General features: G+C 42.8%; 1 pseudogene; it reads left to right on the top strand.

Moving 5' to 3' along the window:
* Window positions 1–13,469: 13,469 nt before the first annotated feature.
* On the top strand, window positions 13,470–18,519 carry LOC117066121 (annotated as a pseudogene).
* The last annotated feature ends 209 nt before the right edge of the window (window positions 18,520–18,728 follow it).

Raw genomic sequence — 18,728 nt, 5'->3', positions numbered from 1 at the left:
CCCAAAATGCTGGGATTACAGGCTTGAGCCACCGCGCCCGGCCGTAAACAACTTTTTTGGGGGGTATCAGGACATTAAAGGAAAAAGAAAAAAACTTAAAATCCAAGATGAAAGATTTTATTGAATATCCACCAGTCTCAGAACCTCACAGAACTTAAATTTCAAATTGGTGGGGTAGCTTGTCTGTCCAAAGTCTTGGGGAGAAACCCAAATGGCCCTGAGCCAAAGGACATGACCTTTGTATAAAGGAATTAACTATTTACCAGGGGGCAGAAAATCAGGATGTAAATAAATATACAAGATAAGATGAGATACATGCTACAGGAGAGGTTCAGATATATGCTTATGAAGGTTCAGAGAAAGATAGATACAGTTTTCATGGAAGATGGACACTGAGCTAGTCTTGAAGGATGGATAAGAATGGCCCAAGTAGAGTTGGGAGCATTGGAATTTATTCTAGGCAAGGTAGTACAGGAATAAAGTCATGGAGGCAAAAAAATAACAGGGGACCAGTTCAGTAAGAGCATAGGATATTCATGAGCCAAAATGAGGCTCAAAAAGAGGTGGGACCAGGTAGATGAAGGTCTTATCTGCCAAGCATGCCAAGGCTTTTGGCATGTAGCAGAGAATCATTGAAGAGGGAGGGGAGGGAACTGATGTGCTGAGGACCTTAGTTAACCATTTGAAACTATTAGAGCTCAGTAGATGGAAGAAGAGAATTCAGAGTTAAGAGGGAGGGGAGACTGACTCCATCGTGAATATCCAAATGCTCTGTTGGGTTGGCCTTCCAATCCAAACTGGCCCAAGTTTGAAGCTCCTCTTCTCCCCAGCACTCTATTCCTCTTAAGGTTGACATTTTTATTTGCATGAAGCCTGATGATAGCACTCCCTTTCCCTCAGGAAAAAATCCACACTCCTTAGCTAACATCTTTTGGACCTCACTTCTACCTACTTCTGTACCTCATTTCTGGCAATTTCTTATCAGTCTCTATGCTTTTGCCATTGTTGATTTTTTGAAGCAGTATTTTTTAGTTTCTCAAACCTTCTGCTTCTTTAACCTCTGGGCCTTGGAATATGCTGTTTCCTGGTCTGGAATTTCTTTCCTTCCTTCCTTCCTTCCTTCCTTCCTTCCTTTCTCTCTTTCTCTCTCTTTCTTTCTTTTCTTTCCTTCCTTCCTTTCTTCTTTCTTTTCTTTTTTTTTCTTTCTTCTTTCTTTCTTTTTCCTTCCTTCCTTCCTTCCTTCTTTCTTTCTCTCTTTCTTTCCTTCCTTCCTTCTTTTCTTTTCTTTTTCTTTCTTCCTTCTTTCCTTTCTTTCTTTCTTTCTTTCTCTTTCTCTCTTTCTTTCTTTTTCCCTCCCTCCCTTCCTTCCTTTCTCTCTCTCTCTTTCTTTCCTTCCGTCCTTCCTTCCTTCCTTCTTCATTCTTTCTTTTCTTTTCTTTTTTTTTCTTTTTGACAGTCTCACTCTGCCACCCAGGCTGGAGTGCAGTGGCACGATCTTGATTAACTGTAACCTCCACCTCCCGAGTTTAAGTGTCCTCTTCCTTTTCTTTACCTGTTAGACTACTCCTTGGTATAAGTGGCTTCCTCCAGGTAGCCTTCTCTGACTGCCTCTTCCATTAAGATTAGACCTGCTGCAATATATTCCACTAGAATCCTGTGTTTATCCTGTGGCAACCTGTTTGCCTGCACACTGCATGTACTCTTTTCTGTACCGTGAGATTCTTGTGGACATGGACCTTTTCTGAGATGCTCTCCTCTGAGTCAGTGTAGCACAGTGGGAGGAGTAGGGTGCCCTGTGTGAATGACAGGACAAATTTGGAACATGTCATCTCTCAGAAGTCTATTGAATCTCCTGGAAATGAGTTTCCCAAAGATGATTACATTTTGAATAGAAGACTTGGCTGAGCATGTGCTGCAAATGGATGACAGACATGTGAAAAGAGAACAGCCAATTTATCAGAGGGAACTTAGAGTCCAAAATTCAGATTACTAGCAGGTACAAGATTGAAAGCTCCATTGACATCTGTCTTTGGCTGGTCCAGTATTATTTTTTCATTTTCTGGTGATGGAAAAACCAAGTGTTGCTTATGGGGCCTCTGCTTATTATATAAACATGCTATTTTTATTTCCTTCTTTTAGCACAAGATGAAAAGGGTCCAAGTAGTTTACCAGCTATTCAGCTATGTTCTAGAAGAAAAAAAAAAAAAGCAGTCATGTAGAAGGTCTTTGGGCAGCAAAGAACCTTCAGAAAGAGCCAGAATCCATGGGTTTTAGACCTGGCTCTGTAGCATCCCATGACCTTGAGTAGTCTTGTCTCTGTTTGTGCTAATAATATTCATTGTGTGTGCTAGTCATCTCGCATATTTTATCTTATTTATTGTTTAAAAAGAAAATATCTTGACAAGTAACATTCCCCTTACTTCATAGATGAGGAACCCATGGTTAAGTGACTCTCCAACCAGGGTTTGGGCCCATTGTCACACAAATAGTATAAAAAGATAAGGGTTCAAACTCAGGTCCATTTGCATCTACAGTTGAACTCTTGATGACTACACAATATTTCTCTTGGTTTCTTTGTCTGTTAAATGAGGTTTCTTCCAGCACTGTCATTCTCAGATGCGTGAGGACAAAATGATTATCCAAATTTTTAGCCATACTCACAGATGATGGGAGCCCTGTCAGAAAATAAAATACAACACATACACATTTTGAGTTGGATATTTAATGTAAAAAGTCTTGGAAAAACACCTTTATTTCTTCTTCCAAGCACATCTAATATTTAATCTTTATGCATGCTATTATTGTGTCTGATGAAAAAAGGAGTCAGTTATGTTGTTCTGAGATGGCTTAATGAAGTCACCGCAATAGGCACCTTGCAAATGAAAAGGCAACGTGTGGGAACATAGAGTGAAAATCTTCAAAGATGATGAAAGATAACAATCACCCCACCCCTTGCAAAAAGACTGATCTTCTGGATGGAAAACACTACTTCTCCGGTGTTCACTGAGAATTCCCAAGGCTGAGTCAATGCTAAGCAAGCTGGGAATATTCTGTTTTTTTTTTTTTTTCCTTGTATGGCATCCAGAAAATCTAAAAGGATAACTCTAACTCTCTAAGCCCAGTAGAGTGGGATGATTAAAGCAGAGATTCTGAAGTCTGACAGCAAGGGGTTCAGATCTCAGATTCTGTGTACTGGCTCTCAGAATCAGCCCTGTCCTACTAGACCCAGGGTAATTCATGTTTCTGTGCCACAGACCTTTTGGCATCTGGCGAAGCCCATGGACCCCTTTGAGAGTAATGTTTTTAAAAGGCTAAAATAAAATAGATTTCTTAGGAAACCAATGATCTTGGCTATGAAAATATATAAAGTAATAAATTTGTGATATAGTAATGTATATGTTTATTAATGCCTACCTGTAACTTCTATGGGTAAAAAAGGTCACAATATTGTTAATTCTTCTGTGAATAGTGACCTATACTGTAATTGAAATATATGCTAAATTTCAGCAAGATGTTAGTGAAAATGATGATGTTATTATTTTCCGCATCTCAGATCATGAGTCCCCTGAATTCGATCCATCATCCCCATAGTCCTCTATACCACAGGGGTTGAAAGTGTGTAAACTACATTTTCCAGACTTTGTCAGCAGAGCTCTGGTTTGGGCTCTTCCCACTGGACAATGCTTGGGCACTTAGGGGCAGACAAGGAGGAATGAACTTCTTCATTCAGCCTTGACAGCAGTGGCACCAGCAGATGGCCACACACCCGTGAAGGCAGCAGTGGAGGCTTATGGTCTCCTGCAGCAGCCACCTGGGCAGCACAGGGGGCTGAGGGGCATGGATCAGAAAAGTGCAGGCTCTGGGGTGGGCAGTGATTTCCTATAGTCCTCATCTATGGATCATACCATGACCTCTCCTTTGCTTCTCCAGCCCTCTTGACAATGTTGTAACTTAATTCTGTGTACTAAATCTCTCTCTACTTGAAGTGTCTAGAGTGGTTTCTGCCTTTGAGATTAAATTATGGGCTCAAGAAAATCCCTAAACACCAAATCTATCTCTTCCTAGTTCTGGTACTTAAGTAAGTTAATGGACCTTTGCCTCATTCACATAATACCTAGCTCAAAGGTTTGTTGTACAAACTTAATGATGCAGTACCTACAAAGTATTTGGCACATAGAAAGGTTTCTTCCAGTATTAGCCAGGAATCTTTGGCCTGATCAACTATATTTATGTTGGGATGGCATTTCAGAGAAAGCGGATTCGTTGTCTGCAATTGGTATGGGAATCTAAAATGACTTGAAGTGTCCTTTGGATACAATTAACTTGGTCATTCTATTTATTTATAAGGACAGTTTTAAAAAATGATGAAAAATGCCATTAGAAAAATAATTAAAGCTCTTATGATTGGTGCTGCTCCATTGCTTTTGCTAATCTCAACTATGATTCCTTGAGCAATTGTGCTGTAATGCCCCATGATCAGCCTAAGCTCTAGCAGAGTTGTACATAATAATGACCATATATTTCCAAGTCTCCTTAGAAATAAGTCATTATGGATGATCTCTCCCTCATTCCATTTTAAGTAGGAATTAACAGTAATACTAAACCTCAGGGCAAACTGCCTTCACCAAATTCTGAAGATGGACTATTGAACCAGACTATGAAGAACCTGTGAAATATCTCATTTGAATTCTTTGGATAATTCCACAGATTTGCAAAATTTTTTTTGCAGGCTAAAGATTTGTCAGTATGAAAGATAGTGAATGTCGGGGGGCAATAGTGCCCACCATGAACTAGGGAGTGAAGGAGGTAAGAGAGTCCCTCCAGAGGAAAATGTTACAATCAATGCAGCCTGGTCATAACAGAAAAAGATTGAGACCTGAAGGAGAAACAATGATTTTTCCATTCAGAAAGACTGTCTTGAATGTTTGATTTATTAAAAAGGAAAGAAAAGCAGAGTAGAGAGGCAAAAAGATGCACAAACAGTGTTCATCTGATTAGAATGAAAGAAGCTTTCCTCACCAGACTCAGGCTATCCTGGTCCCATGGTAAAACCTGCCCCATACCATAGAAATGGGGCAACAGGCTTTCTTGGCTGTGTCTTTAAACATTGGATTCATTCCCATGTGCAGAACCCACGCTCACCCAGCAACACTACTCTGATGATGTGTCTCTCCCAGGTGGTTCTGCCTACAGAGGTAGTAAGGGATGATTATAAAAGGAATGTCAACAACAATAGCTGATATTTGTTGAGTGCTTCCTACGTGCCAGGAACTGTTCTAACATATGGTCTTATTTAATCCTCATAATAACTCTACAAGGAAGATTCTATTAACAGCTCCATTTTACAGGTGATGAAACTGAGGCCCAGAAAGGTTACGTAACAAAACTGAAACCCCGCAGCTGGATTCCAGAGTTTATTAACAATTGGGACACTGTGGGGAGCCCCTGATATGGGCCCAGTTGCATTTTCTCTCATCCATGTGCTTTAAGGCTTTGATCTCAAATTGTTTTACTCTTTTTCATGCTTTAGCCTGTGTGCTGACACTAAACCGCCAAATTTGAGTGATGAAAGCAGATTTTACTTTCTTGAAATACAGATTACATTTCCAGTTGGCTGCTTCAGAAATCCATTTAGTCAGTGAAATTGACGAGTGGAGGAAGCCCATACAGGCTGTATTTTGAAATCCCTTATCTGTAATCCCAAAAGCAAATCTAACAGGCTTATTTTTGTCTCTAATTAAGGTCTGCTTTTATCTACTTCACATGACTTCCTTTAGCTCTGTCTCACCTTAGATGATGTCACCTCTTTTATAGGACAACCTTCCATCTTGGTAGCCATGAATCTTGAGTCTGTCAAACTATAGAGGCTAAACTCTGGGGCCAGGCAGTGTACTCAGTGTGCTCCTATTATAAGAAAATGTTTAGGCCTAACAGCTCCAAGGATGAGCAGATCTTTAACACATACTCCCACTCGGCATCCTGGACTCCTGAAGATGCATACAACTATAAGGGGCTCACTTGGGAGCAGGCAGAGCTGGGGCATACAATCAAGCAAGAATGAGGGGCGATGGAATCCACAACCAAAGCCATTTGCTATGAGATATTTGCAAAATAGCTGGAAAGTTCCACTTGATTTCTTTGTCCATGTTCTAAAGGTTAGAAATGATATTGTTCCAAGTCAATTTAAAGACATGGCAAGCATACTACGAACAAGGAAAGGATAATGCCTTGGGTCCCAGGGTGGTAGACCTGACACAAGTAATAACACTTGTCCCTAACTGTTCTGAAAAGACTGGAGTGGCTTAACACTCAGAAGAGAGAGTGTGAGCCAGGGATGAGATGAAGGAGCAGAGGGAATGAGAGAGAAAATGCCATGTCCATCCACTAAGTGGTCTAAAGAAAACACAAGCTGCCTTATCGCAGTAGCACTCTTCTGGTAAAAAGCCTCTGAATTCCCAACAGGATTTTAAAGTTCAATTCCATTAAATCAACTTCTATTCAGTAGAATTCCATGCCCACCAAATAACCCATGAGAACCTTAAGTATTCACAATTGTGGGATTTTATCCCATCATAAATGTTCTAAATAATTTGTCCACACAGGGTAAGTTGTACACGCCTGAGAATTGAACTTAATTTTCAGACATTGAAGTCTTTTGTCTTTGTCTCCACTCTGACATGTTTTTAATGTCAGCATGTATTTCAGTGGACTGGAAAATTCTCATTTTATAGCTCAACATCAGAGATCAAGAACAATGCAGTGATTTATTTGAGTGAGGCTGTAGCTATGTAAATAATTTTGAAGGCGCTCTTATACTCATCTTAGACAGGGATATCATATCTTTGGAAATTTTGTTGTTGTAGTTTCACTTTTCGTTAGTTTGTTTGCTTTTTGGCTAAGTGGAACTAAAAGCAAGTTAGTCTGAAAATACCCATTAGCTTATGTCTTGGAAGTAATGGGCACCTGGCAAGAAAGGACACCAGGAAGGGAGCACATAAATGCTGCATTTTAATTCAGGAGGCTGTGTGGAGAGTAATTAGGGAAAATTGGTGAAGGAGTGCACTTGTAATATATGACAACACACATTTAATATTCACAGTTTTTGTGGGTCAAGAATCCAAGAGCAACTTAGCTGGGTGGTTCTGACTTAGAATCTCTCAAGTCAAGCTGTTGACTGGGGCTGCAGTCTCTGAGGCTTGACTAGGCTGGGGGCTCCTTTTCCAAGCGCATTCACGTGACTTTGCAAGAACCTTCGGTTTCTCACCATGTGGGCCTGCGAATCACTCAGTTTAGCTTACAGTCAGAAGGAGGGGAGTTAAACTTCACCTCTTGAAAGCTGGATATCAAATCACTTGGACATATTTTTAAAGCCAAGGCAGTGTCCATGCTTAAAGTAAACTTCAAAAATGTGAAGCATTAGTGCTTAAGAGGCTCTGACAGTCCAGGAGAGACAGTCCAGGAAAGGAGAGAAACTGTCTGGACCTGCGTAGACAGGGGAGGGTCAGTGTGGACACAAGCTGTCCTCATGGATAAAAGAAGAGTCAAAGCAACAGTCAGAGTCCTGATGAGAGAGGAAAAGTTCTAAAGCAGAGGAAGCTGAGATCAGAAAAGGCAGGGAAGTCCAGGCACGGTGGCTCATGCCTGTGATCCCAGCACTTTGGGAGGCCAAAGAGGGAGGATCACTAAAGGCCAGGAGTTTGAGACTAGCATAGGCAACATAGTGAAACTTAATCTCTATAAAAAAGTTTAAAAAGTTAACCAGGCATGGTGGCTCATGCCTGTAGGTCCCAGCTACTCAGGAGGCTGAGGTGGCAGAATCATCTGAGACCAGGAGGTCAAGGCTGCAGTGAGCGGAGATTGCACCATTGTACGGCAGCCTGGGTGACAGAGCAAGACTCTGTCTCCAAAAAAAAGAAACAAAACAAAACAAAACAGGAAAGACAGGAGACAGCTGTGATGGAGTGGTCCATGAGCAGGGTCTGCCAAGGTGAGGAGGTAGAGTGTGCAGGCCTGGCTCACAGGCCAGCATTGGGGTCAGAGGAGCTGAAGCCTGGTCTGTATACCAGGGAGGCTGCAAGAGAGGGGAAAGGGTTCTGGAGGCACAATGTGGCTCAGCCACTTACCTGCTCTGAGGCTTGTCGGAAATTACTAACTTGCCATTTCTGTTGGATGATGATGAATATTGACAGTTTCATGTGGTTCATCTGAATATTTTGCCTCCTTGAACCTTGGTTTCTTCAGTGCTGAGATGGAGATGATAACATGTAACCTGAAGTGTTGACATTGAGATTAGAGATAACATGTGCCAAGGGCCTAGTCCCATGTCTGGCAATTGGGAGACACAATAAATGGTAGTCCCTTTTGTTATCAGGTTGACCAAGGTGGGCACAATGGCTGAGACATCACGAGAAGGAACTCGGGACCACTTAGCTTAAGAAACAAAGAACCATATTCATTCCTGACCATCTCTAATTCACTTAAGGAGCCCCCCTTCCCATCTGGGCCTCTGATTTCCCATTTTTAAAATTAAGAGATTGGCCTTAGAAAAACTCTAAAGGCCAATGCAGCTGGGAGATAAATGAAACAAAATACTCAACCTCCTACGTGGTATAAATTGCTGTATTTTCACTAGCAAAGTGGAGCGTCAAACTGATGAAATAAGTAATGGTGATTCTAGCTCTACATTTCCTTATTAAGGTTAAGTTGCCTCTGTGTGTGTGAGCATGAGGAAGTGGGGGAAGGGGTATATGTGAACGTGTATGTGTGTGTGTGCCTGTATTATGTTGTGTGCATGTGTGCTGTTAGGTGTCTGGCTGAGTCTTTGTGTGTATCTGTGTTTCTCTGTATTTGTCTGAGGGTAGAGGGATGAGGGAAGAAGTGAAGGCAGTAGCCAGAGGGGAGAGACCATGAATATTTACTGTGCTTCTGCTCAGTGCCTGGGGCTCAGGATCCAGTAGTGACAGGTGGGAGTCTCTGTCTTTGTGGGACTGTTGCTTTAGTAGGTCCAAAACTGTTTCATTCTGCACTCTCAGAAACAGAGTGACCCTGAGTTTCAGAGTTGGGGAATGGAGTTTCCAGAGCCTTGGAAATAAAATAAGGCCCACATTGTAAATGTTAATCATGTAGTCAGGAGCTGCAGGCCCCTAAGGAGGTCCGTGTGGATTATTCCTCTTACTGGGAGTTCTACTACGGAAGCCTCATCTCTGGGTAGAACTAGGGACTGCAATGATTGATGTGGCATAGGAGCAGAGGGCAGCTGGCCTTGAGCTTACATGTAGAGCAATTAACATTTTTATGGCTCTCCCACCCCTGGCCCCTTCAGAAAACAACACTTGGCTAAAAGCCAAACTTTCCAATTATGCCATCTATAAATTTAGTGACATTGGCAAGAGAAGCAAAGAAAGAGAGTGTTTGCTTTGACTTAGGGCTGATTTCCATCCTCTCATTCTGTCCCTCCTGCTGGGAGCTTCCCCATGGAGCATTTGAGGAAAGATAGGAAATAATCATTCAATGGTTACAATGGAGATTGTTGGTTTATGGAGCTAACATATGCTGCCATATGTACTTTTTTTATTGGACGATTATACCTCATTGACTCATTTCCTTGTCAGCCCAGGCAGAAACTAAAGTGCACCCAGACCCCATCAATAAAAGGGGCAAAATTAAATTCATCAAAGAAATGGATGAAGCAGGGTCTGAAAGCACATGCCCAGGATCTCGGCTATGCTTGCACTAAGGAGAATATTCTGACTGCACTGCAAGTTGCTTTCCTTGAAGATGTCTTCTTGATATTTATCTTAATAAGGGTTTCTGCAGCTTTGTCTGTGTATCTGTTATATTCTAAGTTCCTTGAGCCTGGGACTGCACGTATATGTTACCTGTGAGGGCTTAAGAAATTCAAGAGCTCTCTGGATGAATGGACACTTTGGAGCGTGGACATGCTTGGGTCAGGGCTTGTTGTGTGCCAGGCACTGTGCTCAGTTCACCATATAGGTGAGGATCCATATAGGATGTGTGATCCATGTAGGATCTCAGCTCTTCCCAAGGCAGCCACCAATTTAAGTTGTGGCTCACAGAGAATCAGTAGAGAGGAGTAAGAGAATGAGCAGCTCTCATCCTCCCTTTGAAGAGGATCCTAAGGCATGCAGTCTCAATAGCTGGCTGATGTCCCAGTAGCCAGACATCTTTTTCACCATCCTGGTTGCTGAGTTCTGAACCTTATCATTAAACAATAGTCAATTCCACCAACAGATGTCTTGCCTTGAGATAGAAATGGGTACCAAAATGAGAAGCAGGATGCCAGTGAGTGTGGGCACATTTTGGATGACTGCACAGGGCAGACTAGTAACTCTACCCTCCAGGCTGGTGTGTCATCTATGTCTGGGGGGCATGGAGCTTAATGCCCACTGGGCATCAGGCACAAGTTGGTGTATCTATTAGATCAAGAAGTGAGCCAGCCAAAATTCTCATTGCACCAGGTGCTAAGGAGCCTCCTGGAGAGCTTATCCTAATGGCAGAGGAACCAGGCAGGGCAAACTTGAGAAGCGTCAAGTGTTATCCAATGAAAAGACCTTTTTCCTTGTTTATCTCTGATCTTGGGCTCTGTTTGATGGACGACTGTGGTCTGTGGTGAGCAGGCTGCTGGAGGGGTCTCTAAGGGAGGTGAGCAAGGAGCATTGTTTCTGGGCTCCTCTGAGAGCATATGAACCCCGCCTCCAAGAGCATATAAACCATGTCACTCCCCACACACCTCTTCATGATCTTTTGTCATTTTGAACACCCAGGGACCTCTCAGAGAGCAGCAGGATCTGGGCTTGGCATTGGGGCCTTCAGAGCCACTGATATGTCCAGTAGTACGGTGCTGCCCAGAGAAATGGTGGCACCAGAGGAAGTAGAGGTGGAGCTCACAGGGTGGCCTTGGCTCAAATCACGGGGTAGTGTGGTCTCAGTGGTGAGATTCTACTCTCCTATGCCAGGAACTAAGTAAGCGCCCTCTTAATATTTTGAGCATTGTTGAATGCAGAACTCACCCTTTTTTTGGCTGTTCATAATAGAATATTAGGTTTTTATCTCTTACTAATTTGGGTGCGGAAGTCTATTTCTTTATTTGGGAAGAAAAAACTGAAGCATTTTCAAAGAACTGATGTGCTAAGTTAGGCCATCATGTTATGTCATTTTCCTTCAAAGGCTTCAATTTACCAAAAACTGTACTTTAACACTTGATCATGCTGTGTCCCTGTCTTTTTTTTTCACATAGCTGCATTTGCAGAGAACCCCTTGTGGATTACGAAGCCTAGAAACATCCATGTTGGTGTCTACACTGAGCGGATCCTCTGAATCCATCAGGAAGTCTGGCAGGTACTATATATTATTTAGAAGTTGGAGATGCTGCCATTTGGGGAGTTGAAGGCAATTTCCACATTTTTGAATGAACACTGCAATTTGTCTTTAGGGGTAGATCCTCCTACATTTCCGCAAGCACTCTCTCTGTGGGGGGGTTGGGGGACCTTTCAGTCATGCAGATGTTTAGTAAATGAAAACCACCTCATTTTTCTTGGGGAAGCTCCCACATGTACCAAACAACAAAATGGAAGTCCTACAAACTGAGATTCTGAGTGTTCTGTTCTGAAAAGAAAGCTGGTAATGCTGGCAGTGTGTCCTCTCTGAGCTGGAGCTGGTTCAGTTTCGTTCTGTTTTGCTCTTACCTCTGGTTTGACCTGCGCATACCCAGTGTTAGAATACACATGCATGTTCTCACTCTGGCATCTGCAGACAGAAGAAGGGAACTAGAACCAGATAAGGGCGAGAGGGGCACCTGCCTGAACTCATCTCTTTCTGGTGAGGAAAGAGTATGAACAGGACCAGGGTCAAGCTTAGACAGGGTAGATTGGACCATTGGTATAGATCTTGGGCTGTTATTTTATTTAATTTTTTGAGACAGGATCTGGCTCTGTCACCTAGGCTGGAGTGCAGTGGCACGATCTCTGCTCACTGCAACCTCTGCCGTCCAAGCTCAAACCATCCTCCCACCTCAACCTCCTAAGTAGCTGGACTACAGGTGTGCACCACCATGCCCGGTTAATTTTTTGTAGAAACAGGGTTCCACCATGTTGCTCAGCTGGTCTCGAACTCCTGAGCTCAGGCCATCAGACTGCCTTGGCCTCCCAAATTGCTGGGATTATAGGCATGAGCCACCATGCCCAGCTTTGGACTGTTATTTGCTATAGTAAAAAGCCAGATCCTGTTGAGTTTTATGATTTTCTTTTCCAGGGTGCACTTGTGGGTGGCTTTCTGAGAAAGTAGAGGTTTCCACTGTCAACCTGGGAAGAAGTTAATTCTAGAGCAGGAGAGTTGCTGGCATTGGATAGGGGGTATAGAAGGACTATGTTCCTAATCTGGGGCCAAGAGTGCAGCGGGGCTTGGGAGATGATGCACATGAAGATGTCGGGAGCATCCTGGTGGAGGCGATGAGTCAGGTCCTGCCATCGGGGGCAGGCTGAGAGGTGCACAAGGACCAGCCTCTCTACACACTCTGCATGAGGCAGAGCCCATGGGCCTTTGGAATGGCCAGTTCCAGGAGAATGGGGTTGCTTTTTAGGAAGACTTATGCTTCCCTAAATCTGTGCCATCTTGTTAACATCACAGCTGTGCAATGAGGAATTGAAAAGCAAAATGTCCTCATCCCAAAGTTGGGATGATGTGGTCATCAGAAGCCAGACCAGGAAGAAGACGCAGCTGTGTCTGGCCAGACAAGGAAGTCTGAGAGGAAGAGCCTGGAGCAATTACTGGGAATTTGCTAGAGAGATTTCTATAAATGGGGCTTATGTGCTAATCATTTAGGTATAAAAAAATAGTTACTTTGATTTATGTCATGGGATTGTGAGGATATAGATTCCTGGTTTCCATGGGGATCCCCACAAATCTCAACAATACATTGTTTTTCTTTATAAAAATTAAAATTAATTACATTAGTGTGTGGGATTCATGCCAGGCCTGTGGAATGGAAAATGCAGGGAGTACTCTTTGTACCAGAAAGAAAAAGGCTGGGAGGGGTTAGGACTTATGTGCACAGGGTCAAACCTATGCAAGTGTAGACACAGCGAAACAAATTTGTTCTGTAGACTTACACACACTGGAGGGTGACAGGGCTGAGTCTCTGTCACTCTCCTTTACTGTAAACCATTGTTTCTGGGGCGGGATAGCTACAGGGCTGACCACCACCAGGTTTTTAAAACAGAAAAGAGAACCTAACAGTGTGGCATTCTTCAAGATGGGATTTGATGGAAAATGTAAGAGATGGAAGGTTCAAACATTTTGCCTTTTCAGACGCTGGTATATGACGAATCAGTAAGAAAATGAAAATAATGGGTTTCTGAACTTAGCACTAAAGTCTGATTTTAGTACAAGGTGAGATTCCAATTTCCTATTACCTTGACCTGCCCCCACGACCTCAGTTTTCCCTCAGTGAAATGCCAGGTTATACTAAGCGCCTGCTCCTTTGCAGTTGTGATGCTCTAGGCCTCTGCAATGGGGCTACCACTTGCCTGAGACTTGGTCTCTCAAATGGAGATGCTCAGCCCGCTGCCCTTGGCTACGCACACATTGGTGGCTTAAGCAGAGGACGGCTGCCTTTCAGTTGCCAAGTATGATAAGGAAAAAGGCCTTCATTGCCTAGACAGCCTGCATGCCTGACGGCCCTTTGCCACCCTGCAGCGCCCCCTAGTGTTTCCGGGTGTCACGCATAGGCATCCTCCCGAGTCCCTTGCAGCAAGTCAGGAAACTATTCTACAACGCAGAGAATCCACGCTGCGGGTGTCAGGATTGCCAGGTCATTTCTCTCTGCCCACCAGATAACAATATTAAAATCCCAGTTATCTCCAATAGAAAACCAGAAAGGCGCATTAAGCATGAATGCTGTCATATTTCATTTCTGTGTTATGCTGAATTCAAAGCACACAAAACATGAAAAGAACAGAACTTCTTTCTCTAGAAACAGCTATTTCTCATCAGCTTTAAATTAAAAGCATGTTCTGGGCAGCCTTTGGCCTTCAACAGCCTGCGTTCATATCAAGTTCTGGTTTACAAGCAGCTGCTGTGTGATTCTGGGTGTAACCGTTATCTGTAATTGAAATCACCATAAAACAAATCCCCCCTGCACTGGTGGAGTCAGTAATCAACATCAGGAATGCAGCATTCAGGACCCATAAAATATGCAAGACTGATTTGCTGAACTCCATTCAGGCTTCCAACAGCGCTGTCACCTGGGGCCAGAGAAGCAGCAAATTCATTCTGAACCTCCACTAGTTTCAAGATAGAAAAGTGGCCTCCTTCATGTCGCTGTCTTCTGTAGTGCATCTCTGCCCTTGCAGATACTTTCTGGAAAAATCAAACAGTCTGCCAAAGTTGTTTGGCTGTGGAGATGCTGAAGTGCTCCTGCTGGTTCCTTTCTTCCCTCTTCATTTCTTCCCATCACAGTAAACTTCTTGCAGACTTCTATAGCCCCAGACTAGGAAAAACAAGATCCTGACTTTGGTCAGCGCACTGGACATTCCTGCTTAGATACCAAGTCAAGGAAGAAGAAATGCCTAAAGGTAAAGCATTAGGATTTGATTTAGGTCATCAGCAGCCAGACCAGGAAGAAGGCTCAGGGAGTTGCAATATCTTGCTCAGGCTCCCCCAGAAAGACTCCAGAGTTGATTGTTGGTTGGGTTCTAGTAATGGTTAAACACAGTGTTTAACAGGTGTCCACAGTACAGTCAGGCCCCTTTGCTCTTCGTATTTTTCATGCCCTTGCTACGCCAGCCAAATGAAGTGACTTGCAGTTTGCAATATAACTGGTTACACTTTGCTCCCACATTTCTGCACATACTGCTGCTTCTCTCTGACGTGCCATGATCTAATCTGGTCTAGTTCCAGCTCTGCTTCTTGCTACCACGTCTCCCTGAGCAAGTGGCTGTTCTTTGAGTCTTAGGTCCCATTTTAAAGGGAGAAACTTGATTACCAAAATACCTTTTAATTCTTTTATACTTGGATTTTACAAGAAAGGCTGAGTAGACACTTTCAGGTTTCAACTTCCTCTATTCAGTCTGGTCTGCTACTTTCCTTCAGCAATTTTCTACATTCTAAAAATACTGTTGATGCCACTCTCTCCTTTTGCTTACTCTGTTTTCTTTGGGCTTGCATGTTATACATCCTTTGTTCCTTAACTATTGCCTTCAAAAAGTTTTGAGAGTAGTCAGTATCGACATACATGTTAATCGCCAAGCTTATCATGAAGTCTCCTGATATTTCTTCTTCCAAATAAGGTGATACAGTAATAGTCTAATTATTACAGATGAGGAAACAGAGGCCCAGAGAGGTTTAGAAAATTGCCAAAGCCACACAGGTAGTAAGTGGCAGTAGAGAGATTTGAATCTAAAGGTTGCCTTTTAATAAAACCCCTGTTCTTTGTGACTAGGTTGCGCTGTCATGAACACATGACAAATGTGTTCATCTGTTGATACTGTGAACTGGGCTCTTGTTTGTCCACCTTTGCAGGCTGCTCAGTTCTTAGCACACTGACAACATCAACATTTTGAGCTAAAAAACAAAACAAAAGAAAGAAAGAAACAAACAAAAACATGGATCAGGCAAAGAGGCCAAAGCAAAAGATATTCTCACAGGCCCTTCAGGGGCTGATTGGCCGCCTTTCCCTGTCAAGGGCCTATCAGAATATCCTTTGCTTTGGTCTCTTTGCCTGGTCCATGATGTATTGCGCACAGACAGAAATGTGCCTTTTGTCGTAATTTTAATTTCTACATATAAAATATATACTCATCTGTCCCTCTGATATGCTGGCTGGGATCACAGTGAGGAAGACAGTGTGGGGATTTTTTTTCCCCCAAGCACACTCTTCTTTATCATTTTTTTAAATTGAAATTTCTATTGAGGCACTTATAGATTCACATGCAGTTGTACCAAACAATACAGGGAGATCTTCCTATGTGCCCTTTCTCACTTTCCCTGGATAGTTACATCTTGTACTTTATTAATTCTTTTAGCTGACTAAACATTACATTGACACATTTTCATTATCAAAGATTCAAATAATACGGAAGCATAAAGGAGCAAACATGGAGGTCCTTCTTTAACCACCTGGCTCTTCTCCTGGGCTCTCTCTTCATCCCGGATACCACTTTATTCTGCTCTGCCTCCTTCTTCCTTCACGCTCCTTCCTTGTCTTGTTACAATGGCCAACATGATCCTGGGGCAGAGTGGGATCTGGGGATTTCTGGCTGACTCATGGCCTTCAGCACTCCGGGGAACCCAGCCTCTCTTCCATGATGAGCGTAGGTGGCATGGGGCAACCCTTGATATCAGCTCTTCCTCTAATGATCTGGCTGGCATCTTTTCAATTCCTGTTGCCATCCTTTTCTCTGTGCCCAGTCAGAAAGAAACATCCTTTTCTCTGTGCCCAGTCAGAAAGAAATAATTTCTATTCTACAATTGATATAATAATACATTTTCTATACCTGGTGGTACTAATAACAGGTAGTACAAAGAATTACTTAGTAGAAGACAGATATTTTATTTTTTTTATTTGACAGATATGGCCAGACACTGTTCTAAGCACTTTATAAAATATTAATTCATTTAATCCTGTAGCAACTCTTTAAGAAAGCCATCATTAGTATTTTTACCTTACAGGGGAGGATATGAGGCACAGAGAGGTTAAGTATTTTGCCCAAGGTCACACAGCTAGAAAATGATGGAGATAGGATGCAAACCCATCAGTCTGCCTCTGGAGTTTGTGCTCTTAACCTCTTATCAGACTCACTGAGAGTTGGAAAGTTCACCCCCTTCCCTTCCCTTCCCTTTTCTCCCCTCCCTCTCCTCCCTTCCCCTCCCCTCTCTTCCCCTTTTTTAATATTGACACATTCCCCCAACATTGACACCTATCTTTCAGGCTATAAATGTGTTCTAATATTTAAACCTTGAAAAGGCACATACCCTAACTTATCCTTTGTCCCCGTGCCCTGTCTTATGCTCCTACCCCATCTCTCTCTTTGCTATGCTATTTCCTACAAGCCTGGAAAGACTCTTCTGTAACTGCTGTCTCATTTCCTCATCTAATTCACCCTTGGGCTCACTGCAGTCAGAGATTGTATCTCAGTCACTCAATGGAAGCTACTCTGCCATGATCAAAACTGTTATTTCCTTTTATCTCTCCATATATTGATGTGATTAATTATATTAATGCATTTCCTAATATGGAACCATTCTTCCATTAACATCAGTTTTCATTATTTAAACTAAGTGCTGGATTCCATTTGCTAATATTTTATTTATTACTGATTAGTATCAGATGGACAGACTCCTTTTTGAAACTCAGGGGAAACATAGGAAGTTCTTTCTGGTTCATTTAGTTTCCTTGTTAATTTATAGGGGTCAGTTTCCTTGTACAAATGGTTTTACTCTGTATGTAGTTCATGTCTGTCCCCATGGGATGTCTACCATTTACCATTTAAAAGGGAAACAGCTTTGTGCCTGTGGATGCCACTGAGGAAATATTGTTAAAGTCCTTCTTCCCACTGTCATTGTCTCCTAAAGAGGCTGAACAGCTGCAGAAGCTCTCCATCAAAGAGTTGAGCTTTGAAACAACTGATGAACATATGAGGAGCCATTCTGAGCAATGGGGAATGCTCACGGACTGTGTGGCAATGAGGGATCCAAACACCAAGTGCTCCAGGGGCTTTGGGTTTGTCATATATGCCACTGTGGAGGAGGAGTGGATGCAGCCATGAATGCAAGGCCACACAAGGTGGATGGAAGAAACACGGAGCCAAAGAGAGTGTCTCAAGGGAAGGTTCTCAAAGACCAGGTGCCCTCTTAACTGTAAAAAAGATACTTGCTGGTGGCTTTAAAGACGACACTGAAGAACATCACCTAAGAGATTATTTTGAACAGTATGAGAAAATTGAAGTGATTAAAATCATGACTGACAGAAGCAGAGGCAAGAAAAGGGGTTTTGCCTTTGTAACCTCTGATGACCATGACTCTGGATAAGATTGTCATTCAGAAATACCATCTTGTGTGAATGGCTGCAACTTTGAAGTAAGAAAAGCCCTGTCAAAACAAGAAATGGCTAGTGCTTTATCCAGCCAAAGAGGTCAAAGTGTATATGGAAACTTTGGTGGTGGTCGTGGAGGTGGTTTTGGCAGGAATGACAACTTTGGTCATGGAGGGAACTTCAGTGGTTGTGGTGGCTTTGGTGGCAGCCATGGTGGTGGTGGATATGGTGGCAGTGGGGATGGCTATAATGGATTTGGTAATGATGGAAGCAATTTTGGAGGTGGTGGAAGCTACAATGATTTTGGCAATTACAACAATCAGTCTTCAAATTTTAGACCCATAAAGAGAGGAAACTTTGGAGGAAGAAGGTCTGGCCCCTATGGTGGTAGATGCCAATACTTTGCCAAACTGCAAAACCAAGGTGGCTATGCCAGTTCCAATAGCAGCAGTAGCTGTGGCAGTGTCTGAAGATTTTCATTACTGCCAGGAAACAGCTTAGCAGGAGAGGAGAGTCAGAGAAGCGACAGGGAAGCTACAGGTTACAACAGATTTGTGAACTCAGCCAAGCACAGTGATGGCAGGGCCTAGTTGCTACAAATAAGACATGTTTTAGACAAATACTCATGTGTATGGGCAAAAATCTCAAGGACTGCATTTGTGACTAATCAGATAACCAG

Source organism: Trachypithecus francoisi, unplaced genomic scaffold (assembly GCF_009764315.1).
Source record: "Trachypithecus francoisi isolate TF-2019V2 unplaced genomic scaffold, Tfra_2.0 Lachesis_group2, whole genome shotgun sequence".
NCBI classification, from domain to species: Eukaryota; Metazoa; Chordata; class Mammalia; order Primates; family Cercopithecidae; genus Trachypithecus; species Trachypithecus francoisi.
This window is presented reverse-complemented; position numbering and strand designations above follow the sequence as displayed.